This window comes from Indicator indicator, chromosome 11 (assembly GCF_027791375.1).
Source record: "Indicator indicator isolate 239-I01 chromosome 11, UM_Iind_1.1, whole genome shotgun sequence".
Classification (NCBI taxonomy): Eukaryota; Metazoa; Chordata; class Aves; order Piciformes; family Indicatoridae; genus Indicator; species Indicator indicator.
Window position 1 is genome coordinate 18056765 of NC_072020.1, and position 15549 is coordinate 18072313.

Consider the following 15549-nt stretch of genomic DNA (forward strand, 5'->3'; position numbering starts at 1 on the left):
TCTGACCCTAGTAACACAGCTTCTCTGAGCTTTCTCCAAAGAGCAGTAGCAGTTTTACAAATGGGGGTGATTCTTCATACACTGCCACACACACTCTGAAGGCTGACTATGAAACCATCATGGGAATTTCAGTCCAATACAATCTGGGAAAGTTATCATTGGCAGCAGATGAACAGAGAAGGGTTGTCTGCAGACTCAGCAAGAAGATTTTGCAGTTCACACTTGGTTAGATGATCCTTGTAACCCTCACACACATTCATTTAATGTGGTATTGCTTTTTGACACCTCCACCAGGAAACATTTCCCCATTCTCTTGCTGTAAAAGGGCTCTTCCTAGCCCTGGAAATATTATTTCACTTTAAATACTTACCAGCAATGATCTACCATTTTATTTTCCTTTTCTCTTTTGGGAAATTTTGTCTCTGTAAAGACAGATTATCCCAGGTGGAGAAGATCACACAGGGACGTGTTCAGGCAGGTGTTAAATCTCTCCAGAGATGAAGACTCCACCATCTTTCTGAGCAGCCTGTTCCAATGCTCTGTCACCCTTAAGTTAAAGAAGGTCCTCTTCCTGTTTACACGGAACTTCTTATGATCAACTTTGTGCCTGTTTCCGCTTGTGCTGTCACTGGGCACCACTGAAAAAAGATCAGCTCCATACTCCCGACACCCACCCATAAGTATTGATCAGCACTGATGAGATTCTCCCTTAGTCTTCTCTTCTCCAGACTAAAAAGCCCGAATTCTTTCAGCCTTTCCTCATCAGAGAAATGTTCCAGTCCCCTCAGCATCTTTGTAGCCCTTTGTTGTACCCTCTCCAGCAATTTCCTATCCTTGAATCAGACAGCCCAGAACTGGACTCAGTATTCCAGATGTCACCCCACCAGGGCAGGGCAGAGCAGAGTGGGAGGAGAACCTCTGTTGTCAATTGCTCTAATGTAAACGTTCAAATTAACTGTTCAGTTAGAAGAGAGATTTTGCTAGAAACCACAGAAGTGGTTTCAGTAGGTGCTGTGAAGCTGTAGCTTGTTGTAAAGCTCTTCAGGAACTTACGCTGAACCAAAGAGGGAAAACCATACTGACTGCAGGAGGGTTGGACTAGAAGACCTTTGGAGGTCCCTTCCAACTCAAACCATGCTATGGTTTGATGATTCTCTCTCTCTTCCATTTAGATTCCCAAGTACAGATATTTTGGAAGCTTGGGGATTATAAAATTGAGAGCTTTCACCTGAAGTCCTCATAGCAACATAACCTGTCCATGGGCCAATTTGGTGATCATCAATTTCAGTTCTGCAGAAAAATTGCTTTTAAGAAAGAGAAGATGGAACAACAACAACAAAATAAAACAAAAGCCCACTCTTTTAAGCACTGTATTAAAAGGTTGCCACCTACTGGGCATCTCATCAACCTCCAGTAAGAGTCGTGTAGAGGTCTGAGAGAAACTGGAAAAGTGCTTTGCAGGAAAGCTCCCTAAAACTGAAATACAAGAAAAAAGCTTCATAGCTCACTGTCCTACTTAAGATCAGGGCTTCCCAAAAGCTCAGGGTTTTCTTTCTTTTCTTCCAGACTTCTCATGTATTCTCTTTTTTTGTCTTGTAGTAACAGCAGCAGCAACCGCTATGTTTCGTCAGCATTAATTCTGTGTGTTTTCCTCTTAGTTCTCCTCCTTCTGGTGCCTAGATTCCTGCTGAGAAGGTTGTGCCTTAAAAATCTGTTCACCAGTTTATTTTCATTCTCCACCCTTTGGCTAACAGGCATTGTCCAGGCTTCCCACTGAAAACAAATATGTAATCTATGCAGACACACAGCAAATATGATGGAATAAATATCATGCTTCAGGGGGAAATGAGACTGTGCTTTAGGTTCTCCTTGGTATGTGGTCGAAAAGAAATATTAAAAAACAGGTTTAAGCTTTAAGTTTATATTTCCTGATTTTCTGAAATTACAGAATCATAATTCTATTGGCCTCAAGTTGCACCAGCAGAGGTTTAGGTTGGGTATCAGAAACTTCTTGACTTAAAGGGTTCTCAAACACTGAAACAGGCTGCCCAGGGAGGTGGTTGAATCCCCATCCCTAGAGGTGTTTCAAAGAGGTAGAGATGTGGTGCTGAGGGGCATGGATTAACCCCAGCTTTAGTAGAGTTAGAGAATGGTTGGACTTGATCATCTTAAAGGTCTTTTCTAACCACAATGATTCTATGATTCTAAATTATGGGAAGAAAAATGCAGAAGAGAGGATTTTTTTTTTAGTAGTAGCCAATCAGACTGGCTCTAAGCAGGATGGCAAAATAAGATCTGTAAGCAGATGAAACAGAGACCCTGTTTCTGAGCGACAATGTTCACTGTATCTTTCAGCTACAGAAAACCCTGATTCTCCCTACCTTCAAGTGCTAGGCAGATTTTTTTTTTTCCTGCTCTTGGGAAAAGTCACATGGCAGAAGTGGGCTTGCACAGAACTTTGAGAAGTCTGTGTGGCAGTGCTTCTTACTTTCTATGTTTGCCTGTAGAGTTAAGTTCACTCAGGATGAAGATACTATCACAGAATCACGATAAGTGAACTTAAGACGAAAATGGAAAATGGAAAAATAGATGGAAAACTGCTGCTTTATAATAAGAAAAATCTCAGTCACCAGATTTAAATAAGACCAAAGCCACCTTCTCACCCTTTCTGCCCCTGTGCTTTGACCATACCCAGGGATTTCAGATAATACCTTGCTGAAATGTCAGAATTAATAAGGAGGAACCTGCTTAGGAATAACAGTGTAAAATTTAAACAGGGAGAAAGAGTAAAGACAATCTTCCACTAGATCTCTCTCAAATGAATGTGTGAATACCCGAAGTGGTTTCATCCCTCTCCAGAAGTCTACCCCTCTCTTGTTTAACTATTAACTGGGAGTTCTGCCACACATAATCACATTGCTCTGAGATTCAGCAGAATTTGAGGAAGTCAGCAGTGTACCAAACAGGATTTCACCAGCCTGATACTCCTCTCTTTATGCTACACACACATTATAACAAGTACGAAAACCTGTAAGTAATACTAGATTGTCTTCTGTGTGGTTAACAGGGAATTTGTGGCTGCCCATTCCCTGGAGGTGTTCAAGCCCAGGCTAGAACACCTAACTGAGGCCTTGAGCAAGCTGATCTGGTAAGAGGTGTCCCTGCCCATGGCAGGAGTGTTGGAACTAGATGATCTTTAAGCTCCTTTCCAATCCAAAACTATTCTATGAAGAGCAGATCACACCTGGTATTAGCTCCTGGCACAGAAAACCTCACTCTTCAGCCTCCATGACAGGACAGCACTCCTTTTGCAACATGTGCAACCTCCTCTTAAAAAGCTGCCTTCAAAGGAATAGGAGGATGAAGAACAGAGGTGCACTTCTTTTATCAGCCAAATGATCCACAGAGAAAATGCTAGCTCTTCATGGACTAGCACTAAACATGAAAGCTACCAGACTGGCTGTCATCCTGCCACCCTTTTAAAGACTGATGAGCTTTAAGTATTCAGTGGCAGTAGTATCCTAAGGAAGCTTTAGCTTTCTGAAACAAGTTTATTTGCAGCCTAAGGGTCTTAAATGTTTGTATTTTCACTTTCCATCTTTGTTTTCACCAATGGATGAGATTTTTAGCAAAACCACTACGTTCAAGGATGTTAAAAGAGTTTTTAAACAAAACCACATGGTCTTTTCCTGAGTTTCTAAATCACCAGTGCCCTTATCTCATGTAGACCATCCCAGAATTCTATTAATAAATTTATAGATCATAGATCGATGGAATGGTTTGGGTTGGAAGGTGCCTTCAAGATCATCCAGTTCCAACCCCCCTGTCATGGGCAGGGACACCTTCCACCAGACCAGCTTGCGCAAGGCCCCATCCAACCTGGCCCTGAACACCTCCAGGAAGGGGAATTCATGTAATAAAGGTAGATTATTAAAGACTCGTCAGATTATCGAGGTAACCCCAAAGTTAAAAGTCACTTGGTTAACTTTTATTTAGCCTTTTTGCGGATAGGTAGTGCAATTTCTAACTACTTATCCTCACTCTTTTTTTTTCCATTGGAATCCTTCTTCACTGAGTTTTTAAGGATGAACAGTGATTCAATACTTTATCACTGATATTTAGCAGGTTTAATTTACTGTACATACAACAAATCTTGCATCAGAGACAGATGTATTCATTTCTTTGCATGGCTTTTTCTTCAGTGCTGATTACTGCAGCAGAAATGTGCCACTGACAGCCAGCTCACCTTCAAACCACTGCTGTTTGGTGAGAGATAGCATTATCATGATTCCACAGATGAGAAGCCAATGTGTTTCCTTTTGACAGCTTGGTATTTTTTGCCTTCAACAAAGAGAGACTTCTCAAATTCACTGCTCACTCTCAGTAGCTCAGCATATCATATGTATGGAGAAGAAAGATCCAACAAACAGAAGGAAAAACATTCAAAAGACACCTGACATTGTGTTGTTGTGGTTTTTAATGCAATGTCTCCTCCTCATGCAGCACATCCCATACAGGTATTTCCTAGCTTCAATCTCCTTTCAAGGAGTTGTAGAGAGCCAGAAGGTCTCTCCTCAGCCTCCTTTACTCCAGGCTGAACAAACCCATTTCCCTCAATTGCTCCTCACCAGATCTACTCTCCAGACCCTTCAGCAGCTTCAATGCCCTTCTCTGGATGTCTGTCTTGGACTGAGGGCTTCAAAACTGAACCCAGTTACTCAAGGTGTGGCTTCACCAGTGCTGAATCCAGGGAGACAATCTCTTCCCTGGTCCTGCTGGTCACACTATTCCTGATAGAGGCCAGGATGCTTTTGGCCTTCCTGGCCACCTGAGCACACACTGGCTCATCTTCAACCATATCTTGATCAACAGCTCCTGGTCTTTCTCTACTGGGCAGCTTTCCAGCCACTCCCCTTAAAGCCTGGATGGCTCCTTTCCAGACCACAGTAGTTCATAGATTCATAGAACGGTTACGGTTTAGGTTTGAAGGGACCTTAAAGATCACCTAGTTCCTTCCTCCCTGCCATGGGCAGAGACAGCTTCCACTAGACCAGGCTGAACATCTGTGATGGTTTGAAACTGTCTTTTTAATTTTTCTTTGCAAAGTTCAAGCAGAGAAAGTGAAAGAGTGTAAATAAGTCACTATTGGGCATAAGAAAGCAAAATAATGATTGTTCTAAACACTTCCATTGGATAGATAGAAATGTTTAAGAACTACTACTTAAAACAAAGTAGGCACAGTCAGGGCAACTTGCTGGGCTGTCTGGCTGCTGTTTCTTCTTCTCTTCTGGCTGAAGATAACACACTGACCTTGGTGAGCTAAGTTAACAGCCCTTTTTGCTTTTAGCTAACTCTGCTTTCTGCCAGGGGAGTCTCAAGGGAAGGCCCCTTGGGAAAGGTCCCCTTTAGGGGGAAGCAAAGGGAGATTGGTTGTGCTTTTCTGTTGATTGTATGTATTTGTAAATGTTGTGAATTTTGTATATTTGTACATATTCATTGCATTTCATCATAGGTTGTAGATCTGCTTGTAAATACAGCTTTCATTTGCTTCCAGACTGAGCCAGTCTGGTTATTGTTGGTGTGGGGGGAATTTCAGGCTCACACTGACACATTTTTATTTTTGGCGCTCCAACGTGGGGCACCAAAGAGTCACGGTTGGTTCTGTGTTGTCTGTGATGCACAGTTTGAGAAGCAACCGGCAACTTTACATCCTCTATCTCATGACGTCCAACAACTGCAGAGAGGGGCCATCCAGGACCCTCCTGGGCAACCTGTTCCAGCATCTCCCTGATCCATAGAAAAAAAATAACCAGGCTGGAATGGACCTCTGGAGATAACCTATTAAGCAGAGCTAAATTCGAAGTTGGATCTGGTTATTCAAGGTCATATCTAGGCTAATTTTGAGTTTCCCCAAGGACGGAAATTCCACAGCCTCTGGGCAATCTTCTTCGGTTCTCAACTATTCTCATTCATCTGCTCACTAATGATCTGGATCTGACTGTGATTTATAAATCACTCCAGCATCATGCGATTAACACTATTGGCATTTAGTGGCATTCACTCAGTGGTAAGAAGATGACATTTTCTGCTATTTCAAGACCTCTCTTCTTCAATGTTTCTTGTGTAGATGATTTATCAGCAGGCATTTTTGAAATGCTGCCTTCTGGAAGGCATTAATTAGCTGCCCTCCTTGTCCTATCTAACTTCCCAGCATCAAATTGTACATCTAACATAATGAATATGCCTGGTAGAGAGGGCTTGGAAGTGATGCCATTTAGCACGAGTGGGTTGTTTTGTTCCTGCAGCGTTGCATGATTATGCTTATGTTGATTTGTTCCTGATTCATTGCCTTCAAGGTCTTTAATATCTATGCATACACAGAACACCTTCTCCTTTTTCTTCTCTGCTGCCACCATCAAGTGCACCCTTTCCCATGGATTCTTCACTTTTCTAATTAATAACTTTATTATCAAAGGGCTTGGAGTGGAAATAGTTGTATCACAAAGCAGTGTGCACTTTTGGTACTGCCTTATACTTGGATTCTCTAACAAGCAGCTGACGTCCTCTGTCTTCAAACACACACAGAGACTTCGGACTACAGAGACCTGCCAGCCTACACCCTTTTCCAGTTTTTGCTGATGCTACTGTATTTACCAAATGTAATGAACAGATAAACTTTACATCCAAAATTAATTCTGCAGAGGTGTGTCTTATAGAGATATCTGGATGCTTACTTGTATCCTTGGACTTTCCTCTACCCAGAATACATGTTCTCATGTCCTCCTAGCCTTGTTTTGTGCCACAAGTTCAGTTTTTCCAGTTGTCAGTCCCAAAGATTGTGCCCCAATACTGATGTTCATTTTCATGATTATTTCAAGGTCAAGAGAGGTTCTCCTCCCTCTCTATTCTGCCTTGGTGAAGCCAAATCTGGAGTATTGTGTCCAGTTCTGGAATGGTGACTCCTCCACCATAAACTAGCTTACACCACCTCAAAACTGACTGCAAACCAAAGCTCTAGGAAGATCAGGGCTGTACATGTGTGGGTGTGTTCTTACACAAATGGTAGAAGGTTCAGCCCTGACTCAGAAACCATATGCTGCCACACAAGAACTTCTCAGAGAAAAAGAGCAGCCAGAACTTGTGGACATCAAGCAAAACAATATATTCTACACTAGAAGAGATTTTCAGAGGCCATGAAAATTATCTAGCTGAAGACTTCCAAATTAACTTGATCGAGAACTGAGAGAATTAACTTTTCTTTTTTTCTCAAGTATGCCCTTTGAATAGAGCTGTATTGCCTCCCAGTATCTCCTCCACCAGGGACAGGACGAGGGGCAATTGTTTGAAATGAGAGCAAAGCAGATTTAGATTGGATGTTAGGAACAAGTTCTGCACCATGAGGGTGCTGGAACACTGCACAGGTTGCGCAGGGTGGGAGTTGAGGCCCCATGCCTAGAGATATTCGATGTCAGGCTGGCCAAGGCTCTGAGCAAGCTGCTCTAGTGGAGGATGTCCCTGTTGACTGCAGGGGGGTTGGACTAGATGACCTTTGCAGATCCCTTCCAATCCAAACTATTCTATGATCCTACTAATAGTATAAGTCTAGATTTCATTTAAAAATCCCTGCAATTCATTAACAGGTTTCTTGTTTCATGGATAAAATGGAACATTTTCAACAGTAAGATTAGCTCTGAAATACATCTTCTAAAATTCCACACTGAACTCTCTTTAAATGTTATACCTGTGTGATTTCTCCATATGGAATGTCACACAAGTTGAAAACCCCAATTCATCCCTTCAAGAAGCCTCTTATCAAACATGTTCTATGATGAGGCATAGCTGTAACCTATCTGATGACTCACATTATAGTAAATAAGATACTGACAATGTTACAAGTTATTTATGTACATGGAGAAATTCTAATAAAATATTGTCCCAGTATTTTGTGAGATTATGAAGACAATTTCAGTTAGTATGCACTTGCACAGGACTCTTGCACAGTGCAAACATACCTCCTTCTGGTTTAACCACGCTGATTTCTCACTCTCTACAGGCCATTAGGCTGCACTTCTTTCCCCTTTTAAAGGAGATGATGCTACATTGTTCACTATGGACTAGTTGAAATATAAAGATTTGCATCATTTCTGTCTCTGTGCAGACAACTCTAACAGTACAGAAATGACAAAATGCCGGAGGAAGGTTGGATTTTGTGCTCGCATGCATAGAATCAATCACAGAGTCATAGAATGGTAGGGGTTGGAAGGACAGCTGGAGATCACTGAGTCCAACCTGCCACTGATCCCCTGCCAAGCAGGATCACCCAGGGCAGGTCACACAGGAATGCATCAAGATGAATCTTGAAAGTCACCAGAGAAGGAGACTCCACAACCTCTCTGGGTAGCCTACTCCAGGGCTCCAGCACCCTCACAGCAAAGATTTTCCTCATGTTGAGGGGGAACTTCCTGTGTTCCACTTTGTACCTGTCAGCCCTCCTCCCATCTCAGCCTTTCCTCATCAGGCAGATGTTCCAGTCCCTTTATCATCTTCATAGCCTCCATTGGACTCTCTCCAGTATTTCCCTTTCCCTCTTGAAATGGGGAGCCCAGAATTGGACACAATACTCCAGATGTGGTCTCATTAAGGCATATCTCAGATGTGAATTTTTGGGGCAATAGGTGAAAGAGAAATCATACAGTTAGATGGCAACGCCTTACACGTTTTTCCAGTGATGACCTCCTATTACATCAGGCATTTAATGAGATAAACTCATTTCCTTCAAAACATGTAGATCTGATTGCCAATAAAGTCAGCAGGCAGTTAATCACTTGGAAAGCCAAACTTGCAAGTTTTCTTTTCAGTGCACATACTATCAAATACCATGGGACTAAATGAAAAACATGATAGAAACCATCAGAGTAGAAAATACTGGATCTGCTTTATTCATGAGCACATATGGTAACAATTACTTAGTCCTTGGTTCTGCTTCAACCCAAAATGTACCTGGCAAGATGTGAACTTAGAGGAAAATACTGTACTGTAACACAACCAGCTCAAGGGCTTGCATGATTCAAGCCCTTTTACAGTCTTTAGTAGGGGAAGTAGCCCTCAGAAAATCAAAGGAAGTCTTCTCTCACCCCATTTGTTCCCTATCACTGAGTCTCTCTCAAGAGCAGAGCTTAAAAGATTTGCTAAACTCCAGGCATCACAACTCTGCATTGTCAGGAGCACACCATCAGCTGTCTACAGGTTACTCTTTCAGTTTCTCAGTGGATATTCTTGAACAGCCTGAAGCAAAGCCAAAGAATTACCAGAGGTGCTCTAAATTGCTCCGACTAAGCTACCCTTTGAATCAGCCTCACACTAATCCTGTTTGCCATTTTCCTCTGTAAGAAACAGAGTTCCTGGAAGAGCTGCAATGTAAAACATTCAGATTCCATAATCTCAAACATCCGTAGAATCAGCTAAGCCACTCTTACTGATATGTCTTAACAATAGATGACACATGCAACGCTAAATATTGCAGTGGATCTTAAATTTTGCCTGAGTCACCATCCCTGGAGGTGTCCAAAAAACGTGTGGATGTGGCACTTTGGGATATAGTTTAATGCCCATGATGGTGTTAGGTCAATGGTTGGACTCAATGATCTTAAAGGTCTTTTCCAACTGATATGATTCTATGATTGTATGTAAATGAAGACAGACCAGTCTATTAGTTAATTAGGCATTTTAAAAGATAACTTTCCAGGGGGTCACCTCTACCACAAAAAGCACAGCTGCATGTATCCTTCAAGGCATCTCTTTCTTCGGAGTTCTCTCTATTCTTCAAAACACTTCCCTAATTTTTTTTTTCTTTACGGTAATTTTTTGTCATCTTTGTCATTTCGTCACTTAGGAAGGGACTTTTTACAAGGGCTTGTAGTGATAGGATGAGATGGAATGGACTGAAGTTTGAGGAGGATATAGACTGACAATTAGGAAGAAATTCTTGACAGTGAGGGTGGTGAGACACTGGATCAGGTTGCCCAGGGAAGTGCGGATGCCCCCTCCCTGAAGTGTTCAAGGCCAGGTTAAGCAGCATCAACAAAAATAAAACTGCAGAGCTACCTGGGATTTTTCTAAGCAGTTGACAGTCACTACTGATAGCAGTTGGGGAGAAATTCAAACTACCAGAAACTGAGTCATCCACCTGCATGCATCCCAGCTGAAATTCTACAGTCACACGAGCTTCTGCATGTCAGAACAAGCCTCATTGCTGACTGAAAGAAGAAGTGGCTAATTCTCTCCAGGAGCTAATTCAGTCTTTGATTATCTTTCTCACTCTTCCATAAAGCTCTCCAGAGTTCTGTGAATTTTTGTTATGTGGGCACTAAAAATTAAGTATTTCACCATTAAAAAAAAAGGCAGAATATTCAGCTGAGCGCCAAAGGGGGAGCTTCATTCCAGTCACTATCAAAGAAGTAAAAGATAAGTTTAGTTTCCTTTTATTTTGAGTCTATCTCAGCACAATCTTAACCATGGAGCCTTGGCATCTTTGTGATAGCAACACTGTGTTTTCAGAAGCATTTCACATATTTAAAAGAGATGTTTTCAACTGTCAGCTTAGCTCTAAGAAGACAGTTCAGAAGGTTAGATAAATTCATTTTGACTCAAGCAGCCTCCAAATACATCTGTGAAGTCAGTTGGCAATGCCTGCAGAAGTGTCCAATTTCTAGGACAAACCAACAGAATAAAAATCTGCTTTTCTAATTCCAGAGGGCTAGGTCAGCACTTTGCAGCACATCCAGGAAGAGAAAGGCATTTCAAGCACCTACTTTTGAGTAACAGCAGTTTTCTAACCTAAACTAAGTAGAACACCAAAAACTGAAATTAATGGAGCACACTGTCAGAGTGTTACTACCACCCTCAGATCCTCCCCACTGTGATGGTAACCCTTAGCCATTACCTGAAAAACATGGAGTCAACTGAATGCCTCACAAACTCACTGGTGAAGCAAAACTATGTCCCCTCTTTGTTCACCAGAACACGTGAAGTAAGACTCCTCCAGTATCTGTGGCTATCATCTTGATTAAAAAGGTGTCCAGCTGCAACATGCCCCTAATTACAACCTCTAGCATAAGGCATGGATTTTCAAGTTCTAGCTTTTGGGTGAATACAACACAGAGCACTGCAAGCAGTGCTTCTTATTAACTGAGATGTTAACATTAACTCCTTATTAACATTGACTATCATCATCTTCTGTCAGCCAGTTCTCCATAGGAGCAATTCAATATGGCTCTTCATTTCATAGACAAAACCAGTTCAAATTTTATCCAGTGTAAAGGACAGTGTCACAGTCTTCCATACACATTCTCCATTCTTTGCACCTGCCAAATTCCACCACCAAAAGCTATGCATGGAAGCATAATCATGACAAAAAGCTTCATCACAAAATATCTAGAGTCTATGTTACTGACCTCCAAGCAAAATTCTTTCTGAAAATCAGCAGTGCTATTCAGGTGTGTGATCTGCAGTTGCTTCTCCTGCTTTAGAGGAATGAGAACTACTTTTGAGGAAATTTTCAGCCAGGCTTTCTCTGCCTGAAACCACTCATTAGAGCAAGTTCTCTCACAAAACCCCACCTCTATAATGCAGTACCATGAAGGTGGTGCATCCTGAAGGAGGAGGTACTTGAAGCATTTCAGGTACCTGAAGTACCTTTCATTTCAGGTACCCAAAGCAGGTCTATCACATAGGCATGGCAGCCATCCAGAAACTAGTGCTTTGCTTCTACTTCTGGGCCACGAGGTTATTGGGCCACTCATGTACCAGAGGCTTCTAAGCAGGGAGGTGACTCAAAGCAATGTCAAATGTAAAGGGAGTGTAAGACCAAAAACCATCAGAAAACAAACAATGTATAATTATGTGCTGTTCTTTGAGGTTAATACTGAAGTAAAGAAGACCAGAGGAGAATAGCCTATGATCTGAAAGCACTGCTCATTAATTTCTGAGCGCTTTTATCAGAATCAGGTAACAGCAAATCCTGCTAAATGTTATTCAGTCAACCCTTGCTCAGTATGGTGTAGTCATGTTTCAGAACTAGATCATCTACTGGCCCATTACAAAGCCTTTAGCAAGGTGTCGTAGTCCCTCTTGACTATTTACATGCCAGGTTTTCCAAGAGAGTGAATTCTACTCTGTGGTTATAGCTCTAGGCAGGGACTTGACTGATTACTGCTCTAGCATAAAGAGCACTTGAAAGTGTTCAGCACATAACAGGATCACTTCTGAAAGGCCCATAAATGATCTGTGCTAGTACTGATAAAAGTTTCAATACTGGCTTCAATAGCAACAATGAGGACCTGGAGAACAGTTACCAGAAATAAAACATTACTGACCTTGCTAGTATGTAGAACCAATGGGCATTTCAGAACTGAGTTTCATGGTACTTGCTAGCACAACCTTCGGCCAAAGTGAAACTCAGTTCTTTGGTTGCTCATTTTGCCCAAAATTGCATTTGCAAGCAGAATCTTTAAAATAAATACAGAACAGTCTCCTTTCTATCTAATGATTTTCATGAATCATGGAATGGTTTAGGTTGGATGGGACCTTCAATATCATCTAGTTCCAACCCCCCTGCCACTGGCAGGGATACATTTAGCTTCTTTCAAGTCCATAGACACAGATTTTAAATTAAAATATAAGACTAACTGGCTAGCTTTAAAGCATTGTTCCGCTCTACTACTATCTGTAGCTGATAGTTGGAAGAAAACCAATTCAGCAAACACTCTGTAGAATGTTGGTTTCATCTTTCATGAAAAATCTCAATTTCCTCAGATAGTTTTCTGCTGTAGACATGAAGGAAAAAAACGTTTGCTAACCTGGATTCAGTCAGTTTATTAAGATAATCCTTGTGAGTGCATCAGTCAGTAATATTTCAACAAGGATTTTAGGAAAGATTCTTCTGTTCCTTCATCTCCCTTTAAAACTTAAGAGCTGAAGAGAACTCAACTGTAACAGCTTGATTGTTTGCTGAGGTGTTTATAGTAAGTCAAATATTTAGCAGTTTGTGAACCGCTTTGACATGAAATTATAATTTAATGATATTCCCCCAATACCATTTGAATACCTCTGTTAAAATATGTTGCATATGCAAACTGCAAACTTGCTCATGATCCATTCTGACGAAACTGCTCCTAAAAATGGGACCATAAGACAAATTTAAACTCCCTACTCCTCTTAAAAGCATGACAGTTCATTTTAGAAAAGAGTTTTTAGAAAATATTAAGACCTGTATGGCTCTTGAAGTAGTGCTACGGAGAGTTGTCAGAAGTGCCATTACCAGCCAAATTCAAACATTATCACTTGACTTTCTAACCAAATTTGGCTGGCACTCACTACAAATGATAATGAAGACCTACAGTGAAGCTCACCCTTTGGAGAGCTTAACTGAGATTTTGCCATTGATCTTAACAGGGTCAATATTTACTCAATATTTATAAAGTTAGCATAATTTACTACATTCTGATAGGGACTGAAACACAGTGTTTTAGTTGATGCTGGCTGCCATGAAATTACTCTGAATATGACAGCTATATTAAGCACCAAAGCAGTAACTAAGGAAAGGTCACCTACTGATAAAGGTTGTCAGATGTTTGAAAAAATTAAAAAGAAATACTAGTTCTGTATTTAATTTACCTACTTGACAATTCTGCTTAGAATTCTGGATGGTGAATTAAATTCACTGTTCTGCTCCACAGCACCCACAGTTTGAGCTGTTGGCAGCAAAGAAACGTTAACCTGATACTAGAGCTGTGTGGGGACCCTTCCACTGACCAAATACAAAGGTTTCCCACCTGAATACCATTCGACAAACACTGGAGGCAAAATGATGCAGAAGCAAGAGCTTGATTCCATTCAATGCCTACAAAAAGACTAAAGTATCTTGATGTGATGACTTGATTAATTCGTTCTGAACTCCCTTTAGCCAGCCTGCCTAACTCTTGTTGTGAAAGCATACAGTCCTAGTAAGAGTTACACATGCTACATGCTGCTTCAGAAGTTCAAGTAGTAGCCAAGGTATGTTAAAAGAAAAAAAAAAAAACACCAACAAAAAACTGTCAGGAAGGCATCTGTTAGGTGATACTGACTTCAGGAGGTCTTGGGATACACATCCTTCTTTTTATGAATGATTTTTCTTTCATTCATCATTTTGGTTACCACTGTCATTTTGCAAGTGAAACCAGAAGTTTTTTCCTCTTTTCCTTACAAATTGTCAACAATGTTAACCTCATCAGAAAGAATAAAATCAACATGGCAATTTAAAGACTAATATTGGCAGGTGTTTACGTTGTACTTGGATACATTCTGTAAACAGTCTCATACACCAATCACCTTCATCCTACATCCATCTACCCCCTCATTATACATAAATCTTACCATCATCAATGGCAGTACTCTGAAATCTACTGTTTTTCCCATTTGAATTGTGAAATGACAAGGGAAGTGCAGATATCGGTCCAGCAGATTAAAAATAGCAAGGAAATAATATCTGCCATGAATAAGAAGCACGGACTAATGACTCAGGTGTCATTTAAACGCCCTGTGCCCCACGCTTTCCAGCACGGAGAGCGGCCACTCTTATCAGCTCTACCCTTAGCAGCAGCGACCTGCTCGCCAGTGCCAAAGCCGCAGTGGAAACTCCGGGATTCACCCAAACCCCCGCCCTGACGGACAGCACAGGGCAGAGGCAACGGCACCGGCCCCCGTCCGCACCCAGCGGTGCGCCGCACCACACAACCTACAACCCCTTCCCTCTTCCCCCTCTCCCCTAGTTTTGGCCGCAATGCCAGCTGACTTCTGCCCGCTCTGGGTACCCCCTACCTCCCCTCTTGTCTCGGTCTCCCCGAAAAGGGCAGGCGGTGAAGTTGCCGGGACTTACGGTGGCAGCGCTCCGGGGCTGGCCCAGAAGCTCTCCTGGCCTCCAGAGGCTCACCTCGGGCCACCTCCCCGGCGGTTCGGTGCCCTCACCGGTGTGGCCCGGACGGTCCTTCAGTGTTCGGAGGGGAGCATGGCGCTGTCCGCTCCCTCACACCCAGCCAGCCACCTGGTGGGTTCCTACGTCCCGAGCACTTCAGCCGGCACACGGACAGGCACTGACTAGGGCTGAACCTCCTCAGCAGGGTTGTGCCTCGGCAAACATCTGCCTCCTCTCGCCCGCGGCGCCTCCAGCCCCCGCTCACCCCCGAGCGCCGGCGGGGCTTCGAGCCGACGTCGGTGCGGGGCGGACGGAGATCACCCAGCGGCGGCAGCAGCACCTCCCCCGCTCCCGCCTCCCCGCCGGTCCCCGGCCGCTTGCTGCCGGCGGGGCGGCCGTGCAGGAGCCCGCGCTGCGCTGGCAGGGCGGAGCGGGGGCGGTGAGGCGAGAGGGGAGCCGCGCGCTGTTACCGCCGCACCGCCTCAGGCGGCGACCCGCTGCGCAGCGGGGACGCTCCCCCCAACTTGGCCCTGCGGTGGAGGAGGAGGAGAGAGCGGCAGCACCGCTTGTCGCGGCCCAAAACGCTTTCTGCCGGC